General features: G+C 43.0%; 1 long non-coding RNA gene across 1 annotated transcript in view; it reads left to right on the top strand.

Moving 5' to 3' along the window:
• LOC123814043 overlaps positions 1-26185 on the top strand; it is a 73658-nt gene that overhangs the window by 28651 nt on the left and 18822 nt on the right. The window contains exons 5-6 of the long non-coding RNA XR_006784830.1: positions 9463-9553; positions 11104-11140. This is a non-coding gene — a long non-coding RNA (uncharacterized LOC123814043). The remainder of the gene's footprint in view (positions 1-9462; positions 9554-11103; positions 11141-26185) is intronic.

Below are 26185 nucleotides of genomic sequence, written 5' to 3'. Positions count from 1 at the left end.
AAGAGCTGCAAATAACTGCAGTGGGTATGAACCAGGGCCCCGCTACCCAAAAGTAACGTGCTATCCTGTACCTACTCTGAAAAAGGCAGAGGATTGGCTTGAACGATGAAAGGAAAAGAGACATCTGGACAAAAATAGAGACGGTTGTGGTAGCCAAATTTAGTTAATTTTTTTATAGTTCTCATTTTTTTTTGTTTATAGTTCTCATTCCATAAGGTAGGTTATCATTCTCAACAGTCTGTTCTGAAATTAAGAATCATATGTATGGTCTTTTTATAAATAAACAGCAATATTGTAAAGATCCAGTTTAATTAATTAAACTCAAGATTTAGGGGTGAAGAGTGTTCAAAACTAGGTAAGAAGGTCCCCTTACAGAATACTTTACTGGTAACTTTGATTTCTGACTGGGTCTGTTCCATATTTATTCCTGGAAGAAATCACAGAAGCAAGTCAGCATCTATATGTTACACCCAGTGTATCAGTTAAATTTCTTTGGTTGAAAGTGAGGAAAGCTCAGTCCAAGTAGATTTCATAAAAAGGGGGGTTTACTGCCTTTAAAACTGGCAAGGTCGGTAGGGACTTAACTGTTGCCTGACACAGGGGCTCAGGACCACCTCCAGGGCCGGGCCTCCCCCCACCTCCACTTCTGTCTCTTCCCACGCAGACTCCCTCCTTAGACAGAGTTCCCCTCACAGCGGACGGATGGAAGGCGGCAGCCTCCCGAGACTTCATGCTGCCAAGACTGCAGGTCTGTGGGGGAGGAGGCGGCCTCTCACCCTCGGCACATGAACAAGAGCCCCAGGCTGGTTCTCAGCGGCTGACCCGGGCCATGTGCCCGTCCTCGAATCAAGCACTTGGGGTTAGAGGATCGAATCTGCTGACGAACTCAGTCCCGTGATGGCTCACACTAGACTGAAGTGTGGGAGCAAGCCATTCCAACCACATGGCTTGACATTGGTGGGAAGGTGGTTCCTTTAAGAAAATTCATGATGAATATAAGGGCCCAAAATGGTAGATATCAGCTATAAGTGATATTTAATTTAAAATACTTGATGTTTTGACAGAATGTTTTCTAATATCCACTGTGTGCTAGGGCATAGAGATGAATATGAATGTTGTTCTTCAGATTTCTTAAAGATGACACTGTTGTGAAGGCTTTGTGTTTCCCAGCTCTCACGTGTCTAACTTGAGGGTCTGAGCACCTGACTGCTTTGATATATGGCAGAGAGATACATTAATGAGCTGGTTTCTCACCTCTGTCGGGGGAAACACACGTTCGCTGGAGATGGAGAGCACAAATTTCGTCCAACTCTCCCCTCCTTTTGCTAACCACACTCTGTGTATAGACTAGGACGAGAAAGTTATTTCTGGCGCTGGGCTGCAGGAGATTTCTGTGAGTGTGCATCGCTAGTGTACACACGAACTGCACACTTGTGTGTGCCGTGACGGTGTCCTCCACCGGCTCTGGTTGGGTTCTCCCTCCTTCCAGGGATTTTGCCTCTTGTTTCCTTCCCCACCTCGGCCCCTCTCCACAAATGCATAGTGCTTATGTGTGTGTGCGTACTCGTATAGGTATGAGTGTGTATACACAATTGACATTAAACATATTTACCAAATGATATCGCATATTCACCTGCCAACCAGCGTGGATTTCAGCCACAAACAACCTGCACAGTTGTGGTGGAACATAAAGGCTGTGAAGAAGCAGGAACCATGTCCTGTACGAGGCAGCAGAGATTCAGAGACACACCGGATGGGGCGAGGGAGCCAGTCAAGAGTGAGAGGAGATCGGAACTAGGCCAGGAGAGAGGGAGGGGGCTGAAGAGAGAGCTCAGTACCCCAGTCGTCTCTGTGTTTGGTGGCTTCTCCCTCCTGGAGGGCTGTCTGTGTTTCACCACGGCTCCTCCGAGACCCCTGTTTCTTTTACTGCTCCGTTGATTCTTCCACTCAACCACCCTCTTCTCTCTAAAAGCTACCTCGAGGGACTCTGTTAGTAGAGACTAAAGCTAACTAACTAAAAGGGATGGGATCATACTATATATAGCATTTTGTAACTCACTATAATGACTTTGTTATTCCCTTACCAATAGCAGACATCTCCCATGTCAGTAAATACGACTACATCATCACTTCTGTGGCACACGGTGTTAGTCACCTGTAGCTCTCACACCTCACACCCTCCCAGCCCCAGTTTTACTCCAGCCATTGCACAGGTGTTACCTTACATGTACCTGCTGTAGCTGCACCATCTATGGCTCAGTTTCTGCCCTGGGGCTTTCTCACACCCCACATGGGGCACCTGTGAGGACCCACTTAGCACTTGAGCATGGGCAGACGAGGAAGTGTGAGGATGTTAATCCCCTTGGGAAAGCCCTTGACCAACTGGTGGTGAGAGCCAGTGGACAAACGCTCCCTGATCCTGTCATGTAGGCGATTCCGAGGGGCACATGCTACATGGTTCCTCAGAGGCCCCCAGTCCGACCACGCTCCGGTTTCCCCTAGTTTCTGGTTTGACAATACACTCTCGTACTGGATTTTCCTTCTTCCGTGTTCCTTTCCTCCTGTCCTTCACTACTGTTCCCTGGGGTCACCTCTCAGAATAAACCATTTACATGTAAGCCCTTGGCCTCTGCTTTCTGGGAGGAACCTAGCCATAAGACAGTATTGCATTGCCGGACGCATCCTTATTTATGGATTCTTTCCTCGTTCATGAATACTTAGATTCTTTCCCTTTCTATTGTTATAAACCATGTTGTGAAGAACATTTTTATCAACACATCTTTGCATACTTGATGCTTATTTCCTTAGGAAAAAAATTACTGCAAGTAAAATTCCTGAGTCTATTACTGATGAACAAGGCACACACACTTCAAAGGTTTTTGATACACACCGAAGCAAAAACATTTGTTTTGAGCAAGTTCATGTTTGTTGGAAAAATTAGCCACTGACTGGAGGACATAATCTATCTACAAAAAAGTCCACCTAAATGACTGATTACATGTGGGGGGCTGGCTGCCTTCCATAACTATAAGCCAATAGCCTAGCTGTGACCAAAGTGGAGAGACTTGCTTCACTCGGTTCAAATCAAACTTAGTGCTGAGTTCTTAGACTCACCTTTGCCTACCACACCTGGATTCTTTTTAACACTATGAAGTCAGAATTGGTGAGAGATTAAAATATGAGAGTTTATTTGAGAGGCTCACTTTTAATTATTTTAACATGATTGTGCTAGTGATAGTACGACTCAAGAAAGTTTTCAAAAACACAAAGACCTTTCATTCAATCTCAAATGCTGAAGCTTTTAAGCTTACTGCAACAAAAGTTTTCTTTAGAGGGAGAGAGAAAAACAGGGGCACAAATGATTTAGATATCTTAGTATCAGCATCACTGAAAAAGTCACAGGTAGCTCTATGTCTGCCTCAAAGATGCTCTGAGAATTGACCCAAAGTGATGCTCCTAAATTCTGTGTCCTTGGGGAAGGACAATTCCGTGTCTCTTGCTTTCTGCTTCACTGCAGTGAAAATAAAGTGGAAGTCATCTAGTAAGCAAAGAAAATTGTGTAAGTTTTGATAGCATATCATATTAAATGCCTTCTTATGATTGCATTACCTTGATTGCTCACATGCACACACACTAGAAATCTTTATATTTTACACTGCATCGGGAGGTTAACTTACAGCTGATAATAGATGGTGATTGTGGGTTCTACAAAAGGGTGCTCAGTAGGTGCTTGGTTAGAAGTATTGCTGTTTCTAAAGAAAATTCTGTTGACATTGTTTTAGTTTACAACATTGTTCCTACTGTCTTGACCTGTAGTAAAAATATTGGGCATCAGCTTCCTAGTCAAGAGTGAAAATATTTATAACATTGTTTCTATAAGAAAATTAAAGTCTGTTTACTTTATGTTGATTTAAAATAACCTTTCTAGGAACTTAACCCACCTAAATGAAAGAACTGCTTGTCTCATAAATCTTTTTTTCTTCTTGTGTAAACTTAGAGAAAAGTTGATCAAAAACATTAATACAGTTTAAAATTGCTTCTGAATAGGATTCCTATTGATTAAGTTTGGACAGGAGAGTTGGAGCTAGAACTTGGAGACATGGATTTGGGGCTTTGAGGTAGGATATGTGTAGCCATATGAAGCTTTTGAGAATGAACTAATTGGGAAAAGCCAGGAGTTTTGAAACTATACTCTGTACATTTTAGATGGAAAGAGGGTTGGAGAGCAGCTCAAACACTGGTTTAGGCCCGTGATGGTGAGGACCTGGGCCAGTGTGCAGGCTCTGGAAGCAAACATAAAGCGGAAAAGAGGTGAGAGATGCCTGGAAGGACACAGGAGGCTGGATAAGAGACAGGCTGGGGAGGAAATGGTCAGGAGGACCGTGACTCCGTCTGTGAATGACTAATGCTTTTCCACCTCTGTGTCCTCAGCGTGTAAGTCAGTGCTTGGCACAGAGTAGGTGCTTAGCAAATATTTGCTGAAAGAATGAAGGGCATGTAAGTCACCCAAAAGGGGATGAAGGTACCTGCATGGCTTTCTCAGATTAATTCCTCTGTTGATATTTGTGCACCGAGACTCAGTGCGAATATTTACCAAACATACGGTGTGGGCTTTTCCTCCCACCGGCAGACCTCATTGGGCAGATTTGTTCTGTAGCGTGTGCATTGCGTTCGCCCTTCATCTTCCTCCCAGGAGTGAACTTGAGCCTCCCCAGAGAGTGATGCTTCCATGACTCCTCCTTCATCTTTGGAGCTACGATCTGAGGGTGGACCTTGCTACTAACTCGCCTCCTCCATGAAGTCACGAAGAGAAGCATGTTACATTAGTATGCACGTGCTTTGTGTGGTGTGTGGACACTGGAGGGAAAGGGTTGACTTGCAGGGAGGATGCCTAAGGGGCCAGAATTCATACCATGAAGTCCTTCCTTAGGGAGGATTATGGAACTCGGGGATCATTTAAAGTCCCTGTCTTTGAGGAACTTAAGTAGAGGAATCCAGAATAGTATAGTGGGAAGAGTCTAAACAGAAATAAAAGAAAACTCACGTGACAGTGGGCATATAACAACTTTCATGGGTCTCACTGTCTTCATCTGTTAAAAAAAAAGAAACTCAGGTTAGGTGATCTCTGAGATCCTTTCCAGCCCTGGAGTCTGCAATTCCTCTCCAGACCTTTCAGGCATTGAAGGAAATATCATCTCTTCCTCACCATGGCTTCCATTCAGCTTCCTTCCGAGCACTTACCCCGTGTTCCAGTGTCCGCCCGGCACAGGCTTTAAGCCTTTGCCGACATTTCGACTGCTCCGTAGGTTGCTATCATGGCAGCAACTCTTCCTCATTTGTTAACATTTGATAACTTAGCCTATGTAAGTTAGATAACTCAGCTGCTGTGTTTGAAACAGCTAGTTTGGTAAGGTTGTAAAAGGTACCCAGAAATGTACTGGGAGCTGCCTTAGACACAAATCAGCCCGTCTGCCCTACAGTTGGTGTCTCCCACCCGCATGCTTACACTGCCACTGTACTTCCCCCTGAGCGACAATACTCCAGGACCCAGGGGCAGTGTTGGCCCTTTCAACTCTAGTCCACCAGCGGGAACCATCTTTCTTACCTGATGCCACATGGACATACAGACCTATCATAAACATTAAAGAGTTAGCAGGTGTCTTGTTAGGTGGCATCTCCCGCTTGCTGTTAGAAAAAGTCTGAGCTTTCACATTCCTGATTCAGTCGATTTATCGACAGATCTTTGCCTGTTCTGTTTTGAAAAGGTTACTGCATCATTTTTCCTCTGGTAAAATTCCTAAATAAATACGTATAGAATTGTTGACCTCATATTTCTACATATTTGTTAAATTTGGATGGTGGCGTTTAACAAGGACATCATAGCTTTAAGTTGACAGTGTAATTGCTCGCTATAAATTATAGGTAAAGATTGAATAGAAATGCAAAGCCTGAGTAAAACTTTTAACCTTTGCTTAAAAAATGCAATGGTGTAACTTCATAAAAAATACACTTTTAAAAATGAGAACAGCCCATAAATATTTAGACGCACCAATACCCAAAGGAAAGTATTACACCTTTTTTTTTTTTCCTTTGGTGGTGTTAAGATGCTTGGATCACTGTCTGGATTAGTAGCTGTCTAATCTGGGCATTTATGGAGCTCCACTGGGAACTCTTGTTAATGAACCCTTCATTCACATCAGAGACTAACCAAGATTTCCAAATTCGCAGCTTGTTTCTTAGGGGACTCATTTACCTCTTGATATATTTCACATAGGGAAGTGGAAACTTGGGGAATGCATATTTTCACACACATGGCAGGAACTTTTAAAATAAATAGATGAAAATAAGTCTCATTAAGACTGAATTCCTTAAAGAGTGCCTACGTTGGTAACGCTGTAGTCAAATAAAGGCTACGCAGTCCAAGTGTCTGTGACTTCACTACTTCGTCCTATTTGTATTTGCATGCTGCCAACGGCTCCCCTTTTATGACCCACTGCGTTCCGGGTGTCATGGACTTATGACTATCCTGGAGTGTCCTCTAGCAGTGGTCTGCATGGGATTTGGAAAGTCTTTGGGCATGAGTGGGTGTCCATCTCTTAGATGCTTCAAAGGTTATATGTGGGCTTTCATCAACGGTACTCTTACTCCATAGCCCCTTACCTTGGCCAATGTCATCTTCATGAACATGGTGTTGCCTGGTTGATGAGCATCGACTCAGCTCCCATGCCGTTTCCTGGTGTTAGTTATCATGTAGTTCCCCCAGGTTCATTCCTCTGGTTTGTCTAAAGAAGTCGCCCCACCACCATTTTCCCCTCAAGCCCAGCCCAAGAGATCCTCAATTAGCCCAGTGGAGGGAGAAAAGGCAATTTGCCTTTCCCTGTTCTCTCTCCAACTCATTATTATGACATAAACTCCGTGCCTTTTTTCTTCGTGTTGGCCGTAACTGTCCTAATTCTCTGTGAGGCAATGTCTGCGCCTTAGAGGGACTAGGACAGGGTCCAGATAAGTATGGAATGTAAAAAGGAGCCACAAAGGTTGATATTTTAAGATGCTATTTTATTATATATTTCAGTATAACAATAGCTAGTAGGATTCCTCACCTTGAGAGTTTATGAGGGTGTCGAAAGTAATTTTTGGAGCAACTGAACCCAGATTGTCAAAAGATGACTGTAGGGCCTCTCTGGGGTTCTGACACCATGAACAAGGTGATAAGAAGTCACAACTGGTGTGGTAGAGAGAAGGATCTGGGTCAGGATCCTGTTGCTCTTGCTCCTTGTGTCCTGGGGAAGTCTCTCCTGAACCCTGAGTCCTTTATTATCGAGTCCGATGTGGTGCATTTACCCTAAGTCTGGTCTCAAGTACTGAGCCCTTATCAGCTGGTGTTTATGGGATGTTTTGCCTCTCTCTGTAACATTCCACCAGAACTAGCACCGGATGTGTACCGCCAGGGCTCTCTTTCTAGTGGCCTTGGTCTCAGCGTCCATGTCCTTCTTAGCAGATGAACTCTTTTTTAGGAATCAGATCTCTCTGCCCCACTGTGTGGATGAGAGAACGGTATTAGAGCTTTGTTTGTGTCAGTCTCTTCTTTCTTGGAGTTCCCCATGTGGGCATTGCCAAACGAGATCTTGAGTAACAACTTTAACATCTCTTGGGCACACTGGTGTTTCATCACTTCATCCCCACTCTCCCGTTCCATGTGCTCTGCAAGGTTTGGCCTCAGCTGGGACTGAGGGGTTCATCATCTTGGCTACTTCTGGATATTTTTCATTTTAGATGTTGTTTCCTATTATGAAATATGAGAACTTAACTTTCTTTCACTCTTCTCCCCTGCACTGATCACATATTTGCATATTTCCCTTTCTTTCATTCTCCTAATATACTTATTTTTATTGACATATAGTTATTTTAGTAGCATCAGTATCCAGTAGTTACATTATTATGATTATGTAACTGTTACTCTCATTTATCTGAGCCATAATAACATTTACTTCTCTACACAACTTGTAGTTTTCCTTGGAATGTATAACTTCTATGTTTGTAAATTTGTTGAGCTTCCTCTGTGCTTTTATCAGGGGTCAGCAAACTATGGTTCATGTGCCAAATGCAGCCTGCTGCCTATTTTTATAAATCAATTGCGTGGAAACAGCCACACCCATTTGTATTCATATTATTTATATTTGCTCCCAGCCCACAACAGCAGAGTTAACACAGCTGTCAGCCTGGCATCACCCTTTTTCATCCATCTGGGGATTCACTTGACTCTCCTCTGTGTGGGCTTCTTTGTTAAGAAAGGACCTCATGTCTTACTTTTTCTGAAAATACTCCTGGTACTTATTCATTTTAGTGGAACACAATCTTGTGCTTCCTGAGAAAGGGTGTGTGAGAAGTCATTTTCTTGAGACCTTGCATGCATGTCTGAAGATGCTTTTCATCTTACCTTCATATTGCACTAATAGTTTGGCTGGGTGTGAAATTCTAGATTGGAGATAATTTCCTTCTGATTTTGAAGCCATTACTTCTTTAACTTCTAGCTTCCAGAGTTGTTGTAAGATGCCTAAAGCTGTTCTCATTTCCATAGTCTTCATATGTGACTTTAAGAAAAACTCTTTGGAGTTCGTTTTTTCTCAGTGTTGTGACATTTCGCAATGATGTGCCTTAGTGTGGACCTATCATCATCAGTTAGGCCAGGCACTTGCTGAGCCCTTTCAGTCTGGAAATTCATGTTCCTCAGTGTGAGGTGTTCTTGAATTACGTAATCATTTTCCTCCAGCAGCATACTTGAAGGCAGAGCTTCTTAACCAGATGAGTGTATAAAATTACTTGGAATAATTTCTTAAAAAGATTTTATTTACTTAGTTTTAGACAGAGGGGAAGGGAGGGACAAAAAGAAGGAGAGAAATATGCGTGGTTGTTTCAATGCATGTTTGCCTCTCATGTGTCCCCTACGGGGGACCTGGCCTGCAACCCAGGCCTGTGCCCTGACTGGGAATCAAACCGGTGACCCTTTGGTTTGTAGGCCTGCACTCAATCCACTGAGCCACACCAGCCAGGGTTACTTGGAAGAATTTTTAAGATATACATGCCCAGGTCTCAGCCCTAGAGTTTCTGAATGATATATTTGGGGTATGGCTCTCAGCATGTGTATTTTGAAAAAAAAACTCATGGGGTAATTCTGAGAAGCACCTCTGGTTAAGAGCCATTATTTTAGGCCACCTTTTAAAGAATGGTCTATAGAGTATGACATCACGGAGCAAAATTGTCTAGAAAATAGTCTTTGAAATTAACCCTGGGTCCAGTGACTCCTCCCCAGCCACCACTTTTCGTTGCTGGGTGAACTTGGGCAAGTTTTAAATGGGATTGATGTGGATAATAATAAACTAGTTTGGGTTTTTGTGAGGTTCAATATAAAAATGCCTACTGAAGTGCCTGGCAAGACAGTAAGTCTAGATTTTCTCTCCCCAGTCCCTACCTGTGAAATGAAGAAAAGAGATCAAGGCTAGAACTATTTCTTGGACCCCAGCTTGTGCTGTGTCAGAAGGGCAGTGGGCACCAGGTAAGCAGTTCATACTTCACATTCTCACAGTGTGTGGAAGCTTGATTTATACTGTATTGACTCATATGTGTTCAAATCTTAGGTCACTCCCTCATTGCTCTTAAATAGTTCTGATGGGCATTTTGCCTACACAGTCAGATGGCAAAATACACTAAGGGAGGGATGCCATCCATGAACTCAAGTCATTCATAATGCCAGGTACAGGGTCCTGTGTATAAAACATTTCTTTCTTAGCAATAACAGCCTACAATGGGCCATTTACCCACTCCTCTGATTGATTAGGGAGACAGAACATGAATAAAACAGAGCTTAAGAGTTTAGGAGGATCTGATTACCATCTCAAATATCCAGCATGATATTTCTTAGCAGTTGTCTGGATAACATGATGAGACTGATTTATCGGTGCTTTGCTTTAAATACCACTTAGGAAGGCAATAGCAGTAAGTTATTTATCTGCACTTACTGTTGACTCTGGTTGGCTATACATTCCTCTGCTGTCGCTGAGTGGCATTATTGGCATACATAAAGTTGCAGTATGTAAAGCATGCATGGTTTCCATTTTATTCATAAGGTTCTTTAGGGCAAGAACCTTGCCTTAATAACTTTCATATTTCCAGTGCCTAGAATCATGCCTGGCATATAATAAGCACCCCACATAAATTTTGTTGGTGAATCTTCATATCTATATATAATGCTGAGTAGCGATGCAGGCCAGTAATTCTTTGGAATGCTGAGAGTTTATTGGTTTTCAAAGTAACAGGGTTTTTGTCAGGCTTTACAGACTTTGTGGTCTTCTAGGTATTTTACTGTAGATACCTGTGATAATCTTACATTACTCAAGTTATGAATTTGGGGTTTATGCTGTTTCACTCTTCAGCCTTCTGACTTTTCAGTTCAATCTAACAAACATTCACCAAACATCTTCTATTTTCAAAATTCTTTGAAATTCTACTGCAGTGGTAAATTACCTTAGAAATGGGACAGTTACATTGAAGCTGTTATTTCATAATTCAAGCAACTTACAGATGCTTGTATTGATAAGTATTCTTTAATCAAAAGTATTTTTTTACTGAGGAATACCTCAGAATTGCATTGTATCATTAAACATTATTTAGTTGCAAGTGATTTTTTTTATTGTGGTAAAATTCACATGACATAAGAGTCACCACTTTAAAGCGTACAATTCAGCACCACTGAGGACACTCACAATGTCGTGGAACTAGCATGACTCTCCAGCGCCAGACATCTCCATGGGCCCCGGAAGGAAGCAGGACATACTCAGCGGTCACTCCCATTCTCCCTTCCCCACTGTCCTCCCGCAACCACGAGTCTGCCTTTTGTCTCTATAAACTTGCCTATTCTGAATATTTCCTATAAGCGAAGTCATACCACATGTGACCGGCCTTTTGTGACTGCCTTCTTTTACTTGGCCTAGTTGTCTAGATTCATTAGCGGTGTTCCTTCGTAAGGGCGGTGCGTATTCCATTGTGTGTGTGTACTATGTCTTGTTTATACACTCATCTGTTGATGGACATTTGTGTTTTTCCTAGCCTTTGCTGAAAACAGTGCTGCTGTGAACATCTGTATGTAAGTATCTGTTTGAGTCCTTGATTTTGATTCTTTTGGGTATGTACCTGGCAGTGAAATAGCTGGGTTATGTGGCAATTCTGTGTCTGACTTACTGAGGAACTGCCAAAAAGCACCACCATTTTACATTCCCACTAGCACTGCGTGAGAGTTCCAATTTCTTCATATCCTTGTCAACACTTATTTTCTGTTTTTTTTTTTAATTATAGCTACCCTAAAAATGATTTTAAAGATTATAAATTCTCATTTTTCCATGGAGCATGTTTGTAACTTTACACTGTGTATCTTCTAGGACAGCTCTGAGTTTTGGTCCAATGCTGCATTAAGAACACTTGCTCTTTGGTCAGAGCGAATGTGTTGCACTGTGCAACCTTCTGGTAATGCTAACAGTGCTCTCCGACCGCCCCGCTCCGTGTGGTGTGGGTGTCTGGAAGTGTCCGAGGTGGGGTGTTACTGTTCATTGTGATGGACAGTTTTCGTCTTTGTAGGGAAGATTTACAGGCTCGAGTGAAGATATTTTTACCACATCCAAATAACTCTGAGCCATACAAATACAGGATGAGTAATCATTCTTACTGTTTTGATGTCAGAAAGAGTACATTTGTAATAGCTCCACTCTTCTGCTAAAAAAAAAGTGTCTTTCTCTGTTAGAAAATTATTTTAGACTGCAGTATTTTGACAAGTTTGAGTTTTGCTGTCTGTTTTATGACAGCATCTTCTCCTTTGAGAGACAGATTTACATAATAAGATATATAAAGAATTGTATAAAGCAGCAATATTTAAATACACTGTTATATACAGGCTTGACTTTCTGACCTGAACTTTTGAATAGGTGTACACAAGAGATGTTTTAGTTCACTTAGGGATAGATTAGGGCTACAATATTAATTCCATGTTTTCAACTGTTACAGTTTGCTTTCAGAATCCAGAGGAGGTCTTTGAGTTAAGTACAAAGATTCAGAGATAAATATAGAGAGACAATGGTCCATTCTTTCTGTTAGTTACAATCTCTCTCAGGATGTGAGTTAGGTTCTTACGTCATGCATTTAAACACACACACAGCCCTGGCTGGCATAGCTCAGTGGATTGAGTGCCAGCCTGTGAACCCAAAAGTCTCTGGTTTGATTCCCAGTCAAGGCACATGCCTGGGTTGTGGGCCAGGTCCCCCACTGGGGGCATGTGAGAGGCAACTGATTGATGTTTCTCTCTCACATCCATGTTTCCCTCCCTTATCCTCTTTCTAAAAATAAATAAATAAAATCTTTAAACAAACACATGCACAACTTATTGATTGATTGGGGATATAGATCAAGTATTAGGCTGCTATTAACTTTTTCAAACACTTCCTTAAAGAAGCCCATTAGGTAGAAATAAAAATGTATGGGAATAATTTTAACACTACCTGATACTATATTATTTGAAAGGAAATATTAGCCCTATTGGAAGGAAAATATTCATTACTAGTATAAAGCATCTCAAAAGATATCAGACAATCTTCAAAGTGCTAATAACTTACCTAACTGGGACAGAAACTGTTAGTTAAATAAGAGAGTAAAAGGCAAAGAAAGCCAATATCTATAGGTTTGAGGATATAAACATAGAATTCTAAGAAGCACTATTGTACAATACAATGGCATGCATAGTAGGCTTTAAAAAGTGTTTTTAGAATTAATTTGAATAAGTAGGAAAGAGAAAATGCTACAAACTAAACTGAACTAAAGTATTTAACTGAAAGGGCCTGATAATCCAAAGGGGAATCTTTATTGTTGCTACCCCCTAAGGAGCTCAGTTTTTAGTTCAACGATGTCTCTTCAGTGCCTTCTACATGCGAGGCAGAGAGCTAAAGCAGAGAAATGAAATGAAGAGGAGACCGAGAAAGGGAGGGAAAGTCATGAAAGTGTGTACAGAGGTCAGGAGCAGGCAGGAAAAGAGAAAACAGTGCCACATTAACTCTGTCAATGGTGGCACACTAGAGGAAATTCTCAAAGGAAATGACTCACTGAGCTCAGTTTCGAAGGTAAGTGCTGGCTTATCAGGAAGGCAGTGCACGAGGAAATTCTAGGTGGTGGCGGGGAGGAGGAACGTGGGAATCTCGGAATCGCACATTCAACCAGCTCCCGGATGATGCCCTTACACCCTGCAGTTTCAGGCTCACTGCTGCCTGGGGTGGGCTGGGGTGAAGGAGCGAGCACGACCAAATTCAGGGAGACATCTCGGAGGTGATGTGATTTTCCAGGTGAGCACGTTTGAGGCAGGGACGCCAGGGATGAAGGGAAGATGACGAACGTGACAGAGACACTTTGGAGGTAAAAGCCAATGCGGTTGGTGACTGGACCGAGTGAGGGTTTCAAGCCAGGTTTCTGGCCTGATTGGGTCCTGTATTAGTAGTTATTATTAATGTTTTAATAAATTACATTTTTTCTTTAAATATGTGATTTAAAAAATTTCTGCATCTTTAAATTTGCTTTATTGTTACCTTCTGGGGCAATTCATTATTTTGTTGTTGTTGAGTTTTATGGTAGAAATTAATGGGGAAAAATATGTCAATGTATTGAGCTCTGTTACAGGCAACTTGTCACGAAAAGATTTATTTATTTAGTTGTGTCTCCCAAAGTACCTACTTGCCTCTTTGAAGTAAAGGAACAAACAGCTTTATACCTGGTATTTCTGAGAGAACTTCACTTGCACGATGTAAGGTCTAACTCGTCACACCACCGCAGCATTCAGAAGCATGAGCAATGTGCTGGACAGCGAGTGAGGGGGAGCAGACAGATCTTTGAAGTCAGGCAGAACCCAGCAACATGGTCAAGTACGCACACTTGCCTTTGTCACTGGCCCTCTTCCTTTCTGGTCCTGGCCTGAAGAAGGGACTCCTCACACACCCCTTGCGTCTGTTGTTGTTACTAACTCTCGGCAGTTAACTAATGTGCCGACAGGGAAGGTCCAAAGCCTCAATTCCTTTAGGGGTGTCATGGGCATGGCAGTCTTCCCCAGCCCCCTGTTCCCCCGCCTTTCCCAGCCTCCTGCTCGGGCAGGGGGGCCAGCAGATTGTGGAGGGAAAGGATGTACTCCACTTGTGGGCCTACGTGATCTGCATGCCGTGAGTTTAAAACGTCCTGCACCATCTTCCGTGCTCTCCTTGTCTCGTCCCTGGTCCCCTGAAAGGACTCAAAACACCTGCATCAGACTCTGCATGAGCAAGACATACTTTCATCACATCAGGTCACTGAGACTCTAGTTTGTTCTTCGGCACGGCATTGTCTGCTCTGACCGGTGCTTCAGTTATTTTTAAATTCCACAGGTGACTATTAAGGGCAATTAAGTCGCAAATTAATGAAGCTAATGATGGAATGACAGGCATCAGGGTGAGTCTTTTGGGATAAAAGGGGACTCTACAGCCTTAAGTCACATCATGAAGACTAACCTCTTTGAGCCCTAAGGATATTGTATTGACATCAGAACTTGTCTCTTACTAGTTTGGTCCTGCTCCCCTCCTGTTTTTAGTTCTTTGGATTTGCAAACTAGGGGGTGATGAATACCCATGTAATGAAATTACTGTGGGGATGAAAAGAGATGCTATATATAAAATGTCCACACTGGCACCCAGAGAGCATCAGGGATGCGATCCCATAATTAACTCTGTACATTTCTGATGTGATGCACAGACTAGTGTCACTTACTTTAGTGACATCTTGTAGTTTTAAAATTCTTGTTTAGAAATTGAACTTTCCATCTTCAGTGTCCCAGGGCTCTGACTGCCCTGCCCAGGTTGATGCAGGAATAAGTGACCAATAAACGGTAGCTATTGTTACTTTCCTGTTGATCTTTAAAAGGGGTCGAGGGCAATGCTGTCATTGTGACGACTGCTTATTCAGGCTCAGAATGGCTGAATCTCCACGGCCTAGGTTGTTTGCTGGGCAATGGTGTGCAGCTGATTGGATTGATGCCAGTCAAAGTGATTTGTTCTAAAGGCCAGAAAAATTGGCCTGAGCATAGTAACTATGTGTTCCAATTATGTTTGTCCTCGAATTGTTTCTTTCTGTAAACAATAGCTGGAAGAGCGTTGAATGGGAGTCCGGTGGTAGTTTCTAAAGACCTGCATCCAGACCTCCCAAGTCCCCAGCTCTACTGTTGCGTGACAGTGAAAATGAACTCAACTTTCCCAGTTTCGTGTCCTCGCCTTTGAAATGAGAACTTTGACTAGAGGCTCTTTAAGGATCCTTTCTCTAATCTATTATAACTCAAAAAGATTTAAGTTCCTCACGGCTCAGTCTGTGTGTGAGAACGAATTCAAAGAAATTGTGTGAGAAATAATCAGAGTTCTTAAAATATTATTTTAGTTTCTCAATAAACTGCCAAACTGGAGTTTGCTTTTTTTTTTTTCTGGAGGGTATACTTTTAAAAAAGAAAAAACACTTTTATTGAGATACATCTCACATACCAGACAGTGTAGCCCTTAAAGCCTACCATTCAGTAAATTTTAGTATGGGGTATTCATTCCTTTTTTTTTAAAGATTGTATTTATTTTTAGAGAGAAGGGAAGAGAGGGAGACAGAGAGGGAGAAACATCAGTCGGTTGCTTGTCGCATGCTCACAGCTGGGGACCTGACCCGCAACCCAGGCATGTGCCCTGACCAGGAATTGAACCAGTGACCTTTTGGTTTGCAGGATGCCGCCCAGTCCACTGAGCCACACCAGTCAGGCCTGGGGTATGCATTCTTAATACATGAAAAGCATCTTAAAATCTCCACACTTCACCGTCATCCTCAACCCCTTCCACACGGACATCAGGTGCCGCCCCAAAGCTCTGAATCTCCGACTGACACCCCACAGCCCTGGAAGCCTCCTTGGCGTCCGTTTGACGTGGTTCTCCTTCCTTCTCGTGCCACCTCTCTCAGCTCTTGCATATAGAATCAACTAGGACTTGTCCATTTTTCTATTTCCCTTCTATCTGGTTATTATTCAGATTCTGCGCAAAAAAGGAGAGTCTAAGAGCAACCTGGACAGGTGAAAAAAATTCATTTTGCTATAAAAGGGGGCATGGGTTCTGGAGGGAGGACGGTGCAGTCTCCCACTTAACTGTCACTGCTGCTTCCCTGTGGGCACACTGAGGCTCCCCTTCCCATGTGCTCCTCTCTACCATCACCCACCCCTGGAAGTGCACTGCCGTTTCCAAGAGAGGACGAGGATTTCAGGGGACAAACCATTGAACCACTTTCTCCCAGATTTTTGCAGGTTCCACTTGTCCCATTTGCGCTGTAAAATTGTGCAGCTGTACTCCCATTGTTCTGCACTCCTACCTGAGGGGAGTAGACCTCTTGATAGCATCTCCGGGATGGTGCGGGTGTGTCTGTGCAGTGACAGGCCTGCCCTTGTCTCCTGTGGGCGGCCCTTGCCTGGTAAGGCCACACCTGGCTACTCACTGCCCAGGAAGTCATCTCCATGCAGTGGGAAAATTTCACTGTGACCCAGTTTGTTCTGTGTGTTGTTTTACTGACTTCCATACTGATGGAAATCAATTAAAGAGTAAATATTTATTAAGCACCTGCTGTGTTCAAATACTGTGCCCTAAGTATTCTGTGTAATACCTGGTCCCTGGCCTCATGTAGTCTTAAAATGGAGAAGTATATATAAAAACATTGAACATTATCATATTAGACCTAAAAGGAAGCTTATCTTTTAGGACCAACTATAATTCTTTTTTTAAATGGAAAATGTATTTATAATAGGTTAATATTGGATAAAGAATAAATAATGCATTATTTGTTGTCAGTTTTTTGGTAATATATAGAAATATGAAGAAAAAATATAAAAGATGAAAAATTCTTTTTCCTAGAAACTGTTAGAGTTTTAGGACTTCCAGCCAAAATGGAGGTGTAGGTAGATACACTTTGCCTCCTCACATGACCAAAAGAAAAGGACAACAACAAACTTAAAAATAAAAAACAACCAGAACTGCCAGAAAATTGAACTGTATAGAAGTCCGACAACCAAGGAATTAAAGAAGAATATCCATTCAGACTGGTAGGAGGGACAGAGGCAGGCAGCCCAGGGAGAGGACGTGTAGCAAGGCTGCGACTAGAGGACTGGGGCAGGCAAGGCGGTGACTGGAGGACCGAGTGGGTGAGGCAGTGGCTGGCTGACAGGGCAGTCCCATATTTGTATGCCAATTCACTGGGAGGAACAACTGGAGAGTGAGACACACAGCACAACCCAGGGGTCCAGCACAGGAAAAAAAAAACCCTCAAAACCTCTGCTATAAAAACCTGTGGGGGTTGAGGCAGTGGGAGAAACTCCCAGCCTCACTGGAGAGCTCATGGAGAGACCCACAGGGTCCTAGAATGCACAAAACCCCACCCACATGGGAACCAGCACCAGAAGGGCCCAGTTTGCTTGTGGGAAGCAGAGGAAGTAACTGTAAATCACTGAAAGAGCTGAGCAAGCAGCATTGTTCCCTCTCAGACCCCTCCCCCACAGTGCCACAATGCACCAACGTGGGTTGCCCCTCCCTGGAAAATACCTAAGGCTCCATCCTTACTATGTAACAGGTATGCCAAGACAGAGAAATATGGCTCATATGAAAGAACAGATCAAAACTTCAGTAAAACAACCAAGTGACAAAGAGATAGTCAATCTATCAGATGCAGAGTTCAAAACACTGGTAATCAGGTGCTCACAGAAATGGTTGAGTTTGGTCACAAAATAGAGGAAAAAGTGAAGGCTATGCCAAGTGAAATAAAGAATAATATACCATGAACCAACAGTGAAGGGAAGGAAATCAGGACTCAAATCAATGATTTGGAACAGAAGGAAGAAATAAACATTCAACTAGAACAGAATGAAAAAACAAGAGTTCAAAAGAATGAGGAGAGACTTAGGAACCTCTGGGACAAATTTAAATGTTCCAACATCCAAATCAGAGGGGTACCAGAAGGAGAAGAGGAAGAGCAAGAAATTTAAAACTTATTTGAACAAATAATGAAGGAGAACTTCCCTAAACTGGCAAAGGAAATACACTTCCAGGAAGCCCAGGAAGCTCAGAGAGTCCCAAAGAAGTTGGGCCCAAGGAAGCACACCAAGACACATCATAATTGCATTACCTAAGATTAAAAATAATGAGAGAATCCTAAAAGCAGCAAAGAGAAAAGAAGACAGTTACCTACAAAGGAGTTCCCTTAAGACTGTCAGCTGATTTCTCAAAAGAACTCTTACAGGCAAGAAGGGGCTGGAAAGAAGTATTCAAAGTCATGAAAGGCAAGGACCTACATCCAAGATTACTCTATCCAGCAAAGCTATCATTTAGAATGGAAGGGCAGATAAAGTGCTTCCCAGGTAAGGTCAAGTTAAAGGAGTTGATCATCACCAAGCCCTTATTATATAAAATGTTAAAGGGACATATCTAAGAAAAAGAAGATCAAAATTATGAACAGTAAAATGACAACAAACTCACAACTATCAACAACTAAGCCTAAGAAAAAAAACAAAGACCAAGTAAAAAAACTAGAACAGGAACAGAATCACACAAATGGAGATCACATGGAGTGTTATCAGCGGGGAGGAGGAGGGGGAAGAATGGGGGAAAAGGTAGAGGGAATAAGAAGCATAAATGGTAGGCACAAAATAGACAGAGGGAGGTTAAGAATAGTATGGGAAATGGAGAAGCCAAAGAACTTATATATCCGACCTATGGACATGAACTAAGGAGGGGGGGAAATGCTGGTGGGCGGGGGTGTGCAGGGAGGAGGGGAATTAAAGGGGGGGTGAATAAAATGGGGCAACTGTAATAGCATAATCAGTAAAATATACTTTAAAAAATTAAAAAAGGAAATCATTAGAGTTTTGATGAACATCCTACCTGTCATTTTGCTGCACACATGCACACACATATTATACATACATAATTTTATGTAAATGGATTTATAATATACTAATTGTAACCTGGTTTTTGACTCAGAAGTATGTCAGGAACTGGTTTCTTTATCAGTAAATGTAGATGGACATCATTATATTCAATTATAGCAGGATATTCAATTGTATCACTCTACTTTATGTAACTGACCCACTATTAATGGAAATTTAAATTGTTTTCAATTCTTTAAAATACTATAAACAACTTCTGGCCAAGATGGATGTGTAGGTAGACGCACTGTGCCTCCTTGTACAACCAAGATAGGGACAACAACAATTTAGAAATAGAGTAACAACCGGAACTGACAGAAAATTGAACTGTATGGAAGCCGGACAACCAAGGAGTTAAAATAAACACATTCATCCAGACCAGTAGGAGGGATGGAGTCGGGCAGCTGGGTGGAGAGGAGTCTCGGCACAAAAAGCAGTGGCACTGGGCGTGTAAGGCCTCCCAAGTGCAAGACGGCAGCGGGCTGACCCTGGGCACACAGGCGGCTGGCAGACCCAGCAAGGTGGTGGCTGTGAAGTGAGGCTCTGCTCACAAGGTGTCTGGCTGTCTGGTCCACATTCGTGCACAGATAAACCAGAGGAAATTGGGCAGTGAGACAGACCGCGCAACCCAGGGTCCCAGCACCAAGAAATAGAGCCTCAGGGCACTGATTGAAAACACCTGTGGGTGTTGACACATGGGGAGAGACTCCCATCTTCACAGGAGAGGTCGTTGGAAAGACCCACGGGGTGCACAAGCCCACCCACATGGGAATTAGCACCAGAAAGCCCCAGTTTGCTCCGGGGAAGTGGTGGAAGGGACTGAAATCCGACACAGGGAGAAGCAAGCACCATTGTTTCCTCTCGGACCCCACCCCCACATACAACGTCACAACCCAGCGACTGGGTTGCCCCACCCTGGAGACACGTAAGGCTCTGCCCCTCACATAGTGTTACGTATAAGAGGCGCGACCAGATTAAAAAGAAAATGGCTCAAACAGAAGTGCAAATCAAAGCTCCACAGCCAATACTTTTAAACGATCAAGAGATAGCCAACCTATCAGATGCACAGTTCAAAGCACGGGTGATCAGGATGCTCATAGAATTGGTTGAATGTGGTCGCAAATTAGATGAAAAAATGAAGGCGATGATAAGAGCAATGAAGGAAAATGCACAGGGAACCAATAGTGATGGAAAGGAAACTGGGACTCAGATCAATAGAGTGGACCAGAAAGAAGAAAGAAACAACCAAACAGAAAAGAATGGAGAAATAAGAATTCAAAAAAATGAGAAGAGGCTTAGGAACCTCCAGGATATCTTTAAATAGTCCAACATCCGAATTATAGGGGTACCAGAAGGGGAAGAGGAAGAGCAACAAGTGGAAAACTTACTTGAACAAATAATAAAGGAGAACTTCCCCAATCTGACAAAGGAAACAGACTTCCAGGAAGTCCAGGAAGCTCAGAGTCCCAAAGAGGTTGGACCCAAGGAGTAACACACCAAAGCACATCATAATTACATTAGCCAAGGTAAAAATGAAGGAGAGAATCCTAGAAGCAGCAAGAGATAAGGAGACAGTAACCTACAAAGGAGTTCCCATCAGACTGTCAGCTGATTTCTCAAAAGAGACCTTGCAGGCAAGAAGGGGCTGGAAAGAAGTATTCAAAGTCATGAAAGGCAAGGACCTACATTCACGATTACTCTATCCAGCAAAGCTGTCATTTAGAATGGAAGGGCAGATAAAGTGCTTCCCAGGTAAGGTCAAGTTAAAGGAGCTGATCATCACCAAGCCCTTATTTTATGAAACGTTAAAGGGACTTATATAAGAAAAAGAAGATAAAAAGCATGTGTAGTAAAATGACACCAAATTCTCACAGTTATTAACAACCACACCTAAAACAAAAACAAAAACAAAAACAAACTAAGCAAACAACTAGAACAGGAACAGAACCACAGAAATGGAGATCATATGGAGGGTTAGCAACAGGGATGTGGGAGGAGGAGAGAAGGGGAGAAGGTACAGAGAATAAGTAGCATAGATGGTAGGTAGAAAATAGACGGGGAGGGCAAGAGTAGTATGGGAAATGTAGAAGCTAAAGAACTTATGACACATGGACATGAACTAAAGGGGAAAATATGGGTGGAAGAGGGTGTGCAGGGTGGAGGGGAATGAAGGGGAGAATGGGACAACTGTAATAGCATAATCAATCAAAATATATTAAAAAAACTAAAAATGGAACTGTCTTTTGACCCATCTTCTGGGATTATACCCTAAGAATCCTGAAACACCAATTCAAGAGAACTTATGCACCACTGTGTTCATAGCAGTATTATTCATAATAGCCAAGTGCTGGAAACAGACTAAGTGCCTGTCAGTGAGCAAGTGGATCAAAAAACTGTGGTACATTTACACAATGGAATACCATGCAGTAGAAAAAATGATGGAATGCCTACATTTTGGAATAGCATGGGTGCAAATGGGGTATATTATGCTAAATGAAATAATCCAGGCAGTGAAAGACAAATACCATAAGATGTCACCTATAAGAGGAACCTAATGAACAAAGCAAACAAATGAGCAAAACAGAACCAGAAGTGTGGAAACAAGGAGCAGGCTGACAGTGACCAGAGGAGCTGGGGGAGGGGGATAAGGGTGGGAAGAAGGGGAAGGGACTAAGCAAGGAACATGTATAAATGGCTCATGGACATGGACAACAGGGTGAGGAATGATTGTGGGGGTGGGGTGGGGGCTGGGTGGAGGAGAACAAAGGGGGAAAATTGGGACAACTGTAATAGAATAACAATAAAATATTTAATATAAAATGAAAAAAATACTATAAACAATCACTGCATATCACCATAAATTTCCTGGAGGTAGAATTGCCCAGTCAAAAGATAGGTACATTTAAGCTTTTGATACGTAATGCCACACTTCCCTCAAAACCCATGCCCGTTGATTCCGATGCTGTTATCCCCTTGGCCTGCTCTGCAGGCCCCGAAGGTGGGACAAGCTTATGGCCTCCTGTGTGTTTCGGCCAACGCCATTCCCTGGCTATGGATCTTTTCCACAGTTAGGGAGGCAGGAAGCGCTGCACATGCCAGGGAGCTTATGTGACCCCTAAACAATAAATGGTGGCAATTAGGAGATGAATTCCCCAGTCTGTGTGCCCCGTGGTGAGACTATTTGGAGGTGTGTTCTCCCCAGTCCTCAGAAGAGTTCAGTCCATTGCCTGTGGTGGTGTCCTGCTCTGTAACTCACTGACTCGCTTTTCTCCCTTGCTGTGTGACTCCTCCATTCCTTTCCTTGGCCTTCTGGGACTTGTACTCGAATCCTGGTGTCAGGTCTACCTTTGGGAGAAGCCAAATGAAGACATCCTTTATATTACATAAGATATGCAGAATAATGCCCCCCCCAAAGATGTCCTCATCTTAACCCCTGGGACCTGTGAAATGTTACCTTACATGGCAAAAGGGACTTCGCAGATTTAATCACAGATTAGGAACCTTAGATGGGAAGATTATCCGAGTGACCCCAGTGACTCATAAGGGTCCTTCCCAGAGAAAGGAGGAAGCAGAAGAGGAGAGTCAGAAGGAAATGTGAAGAGTAGTCAGAGAGACGCAGTGTTCCTGGCTTTGAAGATGGAGGAAGAGGCCACCAGCCGAGAATCGTGGGCGGCCTTTGGAAGCTGGAAAAGGCAAAGGAATGGATTCTCCTCTAGAACCTCCAGAAAGGACGCAACCCTGCTCACACCTTGATTTTAGCCCTGAAAGACCGATACTGGAGCTCTAACCTCCCCAGATGTAAGATAATAAATTTGTACCATGTTTCTGGTCATCTGTTACAGCAGCAATGAAAAACTAATACAAAAAGTTCAGTCCTCCAAGGGAACGGATGCCAGAAGCATCCTACGGCAGTGCTCACTCTTCCGAACGAGGGGCACGAACAGTGAGGCCTGCAGAGGGGAGGAGGCACGCCGTGTGTTCCCTCCCCTCGAGTGCAGTCGGAGTTCGCTTGTGGGCGAGTTTACGGTAGATGACTCAATGGCCACTAAGTATAGGCCTGTGGCCAGAAATGCTCCCCACAAGCTGAGGGTTTGTGTTTTAACTTACTTGAAATTTCTGTCAGGCTTTAAAAACATTAAGTGTGTAGAGAAATTATCTGGGAGAATAAAAAGTTGAAAAAAGATCCTGTGGGGAATTTGTTAAAAATGCAGATTCCTGGATCTCATTTGCCAGGAGTTGGAATAGGTCTGATGGAAGGGTCTGGAGTAGGGCCCAGGAATTTGCGTGTAAAACCAGGTTATTCTGACACATGCCATTCTGGGGACTCTCCACTGGAAACCCCTGTTCCCTGGTGGCTGGATTTGGGGCCTGCGTGGTCCCTACTCTGTCAGGCAGGTTGTATAGGCAAGATCAGAAAACAAGGGAATCACTAGAAATTATCTACTATTGTATCATGTGCAAAAATCCTAGCTAGCTTCTGCTTGGGGGGGGACTATGTCACAATAGTAATTAGAGTCAACTGAAGCCTGCTTTTAATAGCTAGATGTGGCCTGTGTCACCAGAGACAGAGTATTTGGGCCCCGGCAGCCCCGAGGATTGTTTGATCTTATGGTCGGTTTGCCTGCAGTTGCATTTCCTCATTTGGCTAATGGGCATATCATTTCCAGATGACCTTGGAGAGCTAGGCTGTTCAGCACTTACTGATTGGAAGAAGTGCATTCAGACATTTGAAACATCCTAAGGATTACAGATGTGCCAGAGGGTGTCTTGGATCTTCTCCAGTGAGGGCTGTGGAGGTCACCTAGAAAGAATGCGTGCATTTGCCACACGCCTTTTTGAAGGAGGGTCTGTGCTCTCCGAGCTTCATGCAGCTCTCTCTGAAATGTCAGAAGATAAGAAATGCCTCTCAGCACGAAGGTTTCCAGACACATATGTGACAAGAAATTTGGCATCGGCTTCACAAGTGTCAGATGTCTAGGATAAAGCAATATGGGTATAGTATTTCCAGTGCTATTTTGGTACCTTGTGCATGAGCCTGCAGCATTAGAAAAACTGCTTTTCAGCTTTGGTGATAGCCTTGCTGGCATTCGGTATGCATGTCTGAAAGTACAGTCGCGTCACACACCAGTGATGGGCCACAGCAAGGCCCCCATAGTCATGGCACTGGGCTTCAAGGGAGTGCCCTTGAGGGACCCAGGCATCCTGGGATGGCTTGGGCGGTGCAGCCACACAACCTCTGATCAGATGGTGACTTCTAAGCATTAATCAACTCTTGCAACACCCATGCCAAGTTGGTAAACATGCTTATCCTCACTTTTTCAGGCAGGCAGCTAAAGCATGGAGAGTTCAACAAACAAGGTCACACACTCAGTCGGTTCACTTATTTTATTGTTTAGTGATGTCAGGTGAATGCTTTCAGAATGAATTTCTACTTTATATAATCCAGGGAGTATGTCTGTTGGGGAGAGAGCCTTTTTGGTGGTTTGACTGGCTAGAACTTGAGGTTCCCAGTCTGGTTGTCCATTGATTAGGAGCAAACGCCTGGGGCTTGGCTTAACGACTGCCATAGGCAGTGCAGAAAAACTGTGTAAGAAAAATCAAAATATGGCGATGTAGTGAGGTTGTTACAGCAATAATATCTGCATAGGAATATTGTCTATGAAGTCTGAGTGATGATACACTCTTCAACCCAAGGTGTTTGATGCTGACTGGCTCATCTTCTAATTTTATTTCTACTTACTAATTTATTTTTAAAAAGTCCAATGATAAGCTGTGGCCACCATAGTTTAAGAAGATCGAAAGGAACTTAAAAGTGGAGATTGCCCTGAATGATTCAAAAATGGAAAAAGAAGACCTGTGAGAAAAGGTGAAGGCATTGCTCTCAGGTTGTAGAAAGAAAGGTAGTGGGAAAGTATGTGGCCTATGAATGCATCATAAAGTATTATTTTGTGGAAGGCAATTTGATCCTCTGTTGATGACACTTGAAAATGTGGGGTTTTCCCAGAGCATGGAAGGTTTAAAGAGTCATAAGAAAGAATTTTCTGGTATTAAGTATGTGAAAAGGCAGGCCAGTCTACCCAGAAAGGGATGCCCTTATCTTTTTTTTTTTAAGATTATTTATTTTTAGAGAGAAGGGAAGGGAGAGAGAAAGAGAGGGAAGGAAGCATCAATGTGTGCTTGCCTCTCACACACCTGCCACTGGAGACCTGGCCTGCAACCCAGGCATGTGCCCTGACTGGGAATCAATCCAGTGACCCTTCAGTTTGCAGGCTTGAGCTCAACCCACTGAGCTACACCAGCCAGGGCAGGGATGCCCTTTTCCAAAGGTCTCTTATAAGTAGTTTAAGTTGTCAAGGCAAGGCTAATGGGCAGAGTTAATGGTTTCACATGATGCACCCCCACCACCAATACCCTAAGTGGGCTGCCGGTAGTGATGGTAGAAGGACATTTTTTTTCTGTCAAATCTTTAGGTTGAAATAATTTTAGACTTAGAGCTACAAAATTAGTTGAAATAATTTTAGACTTAGAGTTGTAAAACTCTTACAGTCACCTTTTGGTATCCACAAAGGATTGGTTCTAGGACCACCTGCACACACTGAAATCCACAGATGCTCACATCCCTTGTGTGAATGGTCTAGTATCTGCACAGAACCTATTCACATCCTCCTATGTACTTTAAACCATTTCTATTTTACTTATAGTACCTGACAATAATGTAAATGTTAGGTAAGTAGTTGTTATATTATAATGTGTTGGAAATAATGACAAGAAAAAAGTACGTACATGTTCAGTAGACACAACTGCCATAGGCCCAACTACATAGTATACGTCAGCAACAATGTAACTTTTTCCCCCAAATATTTTCCACTCATGTTTGGTTGAATCCTCAGATGTGGAACCTGTGGGGACAGAGGATGACTGCACATAGAGTTCCCGTATATCTTTCACCCACCCAGCTTCTCCTAATGTTCACACTTTACACAACCATGGGGTGATGATCAAAACTAAGAAATTAACATCACTGCACAACAGGGTGCAGACTTTTGAGGGAAGGCAGTCTAGGTGGGCACGGGGGCGGGGGGCAATGGGCCATCCACAAATCCTGCAATAGACAGATCACTTTTATTTGTTCGGTATATTGGAATT

Source organism: Phyllostomus hastatus, unplaced genomic scaffold (genome assembly GCF_019186645.2).
Source record: "Phyllostomus hastatus isolate PE091 unplaced genomic scaffold, TTU_PhHast_1.1 phas_contig_159, whole genome shotgun sequence".
NCBI classification, from domain to species: domain Eukaryota; kingdom Metazoa; phylum Chordata; class Mammalia; order Chiroptera; family Phyllostomidae; genus Phyllostomus; species Phyllostomus hastatus.
Note: the sequence above shows the minus strand (reverse complement) of the source record. Positions and strands in the feature narration are given on the sequence as shown.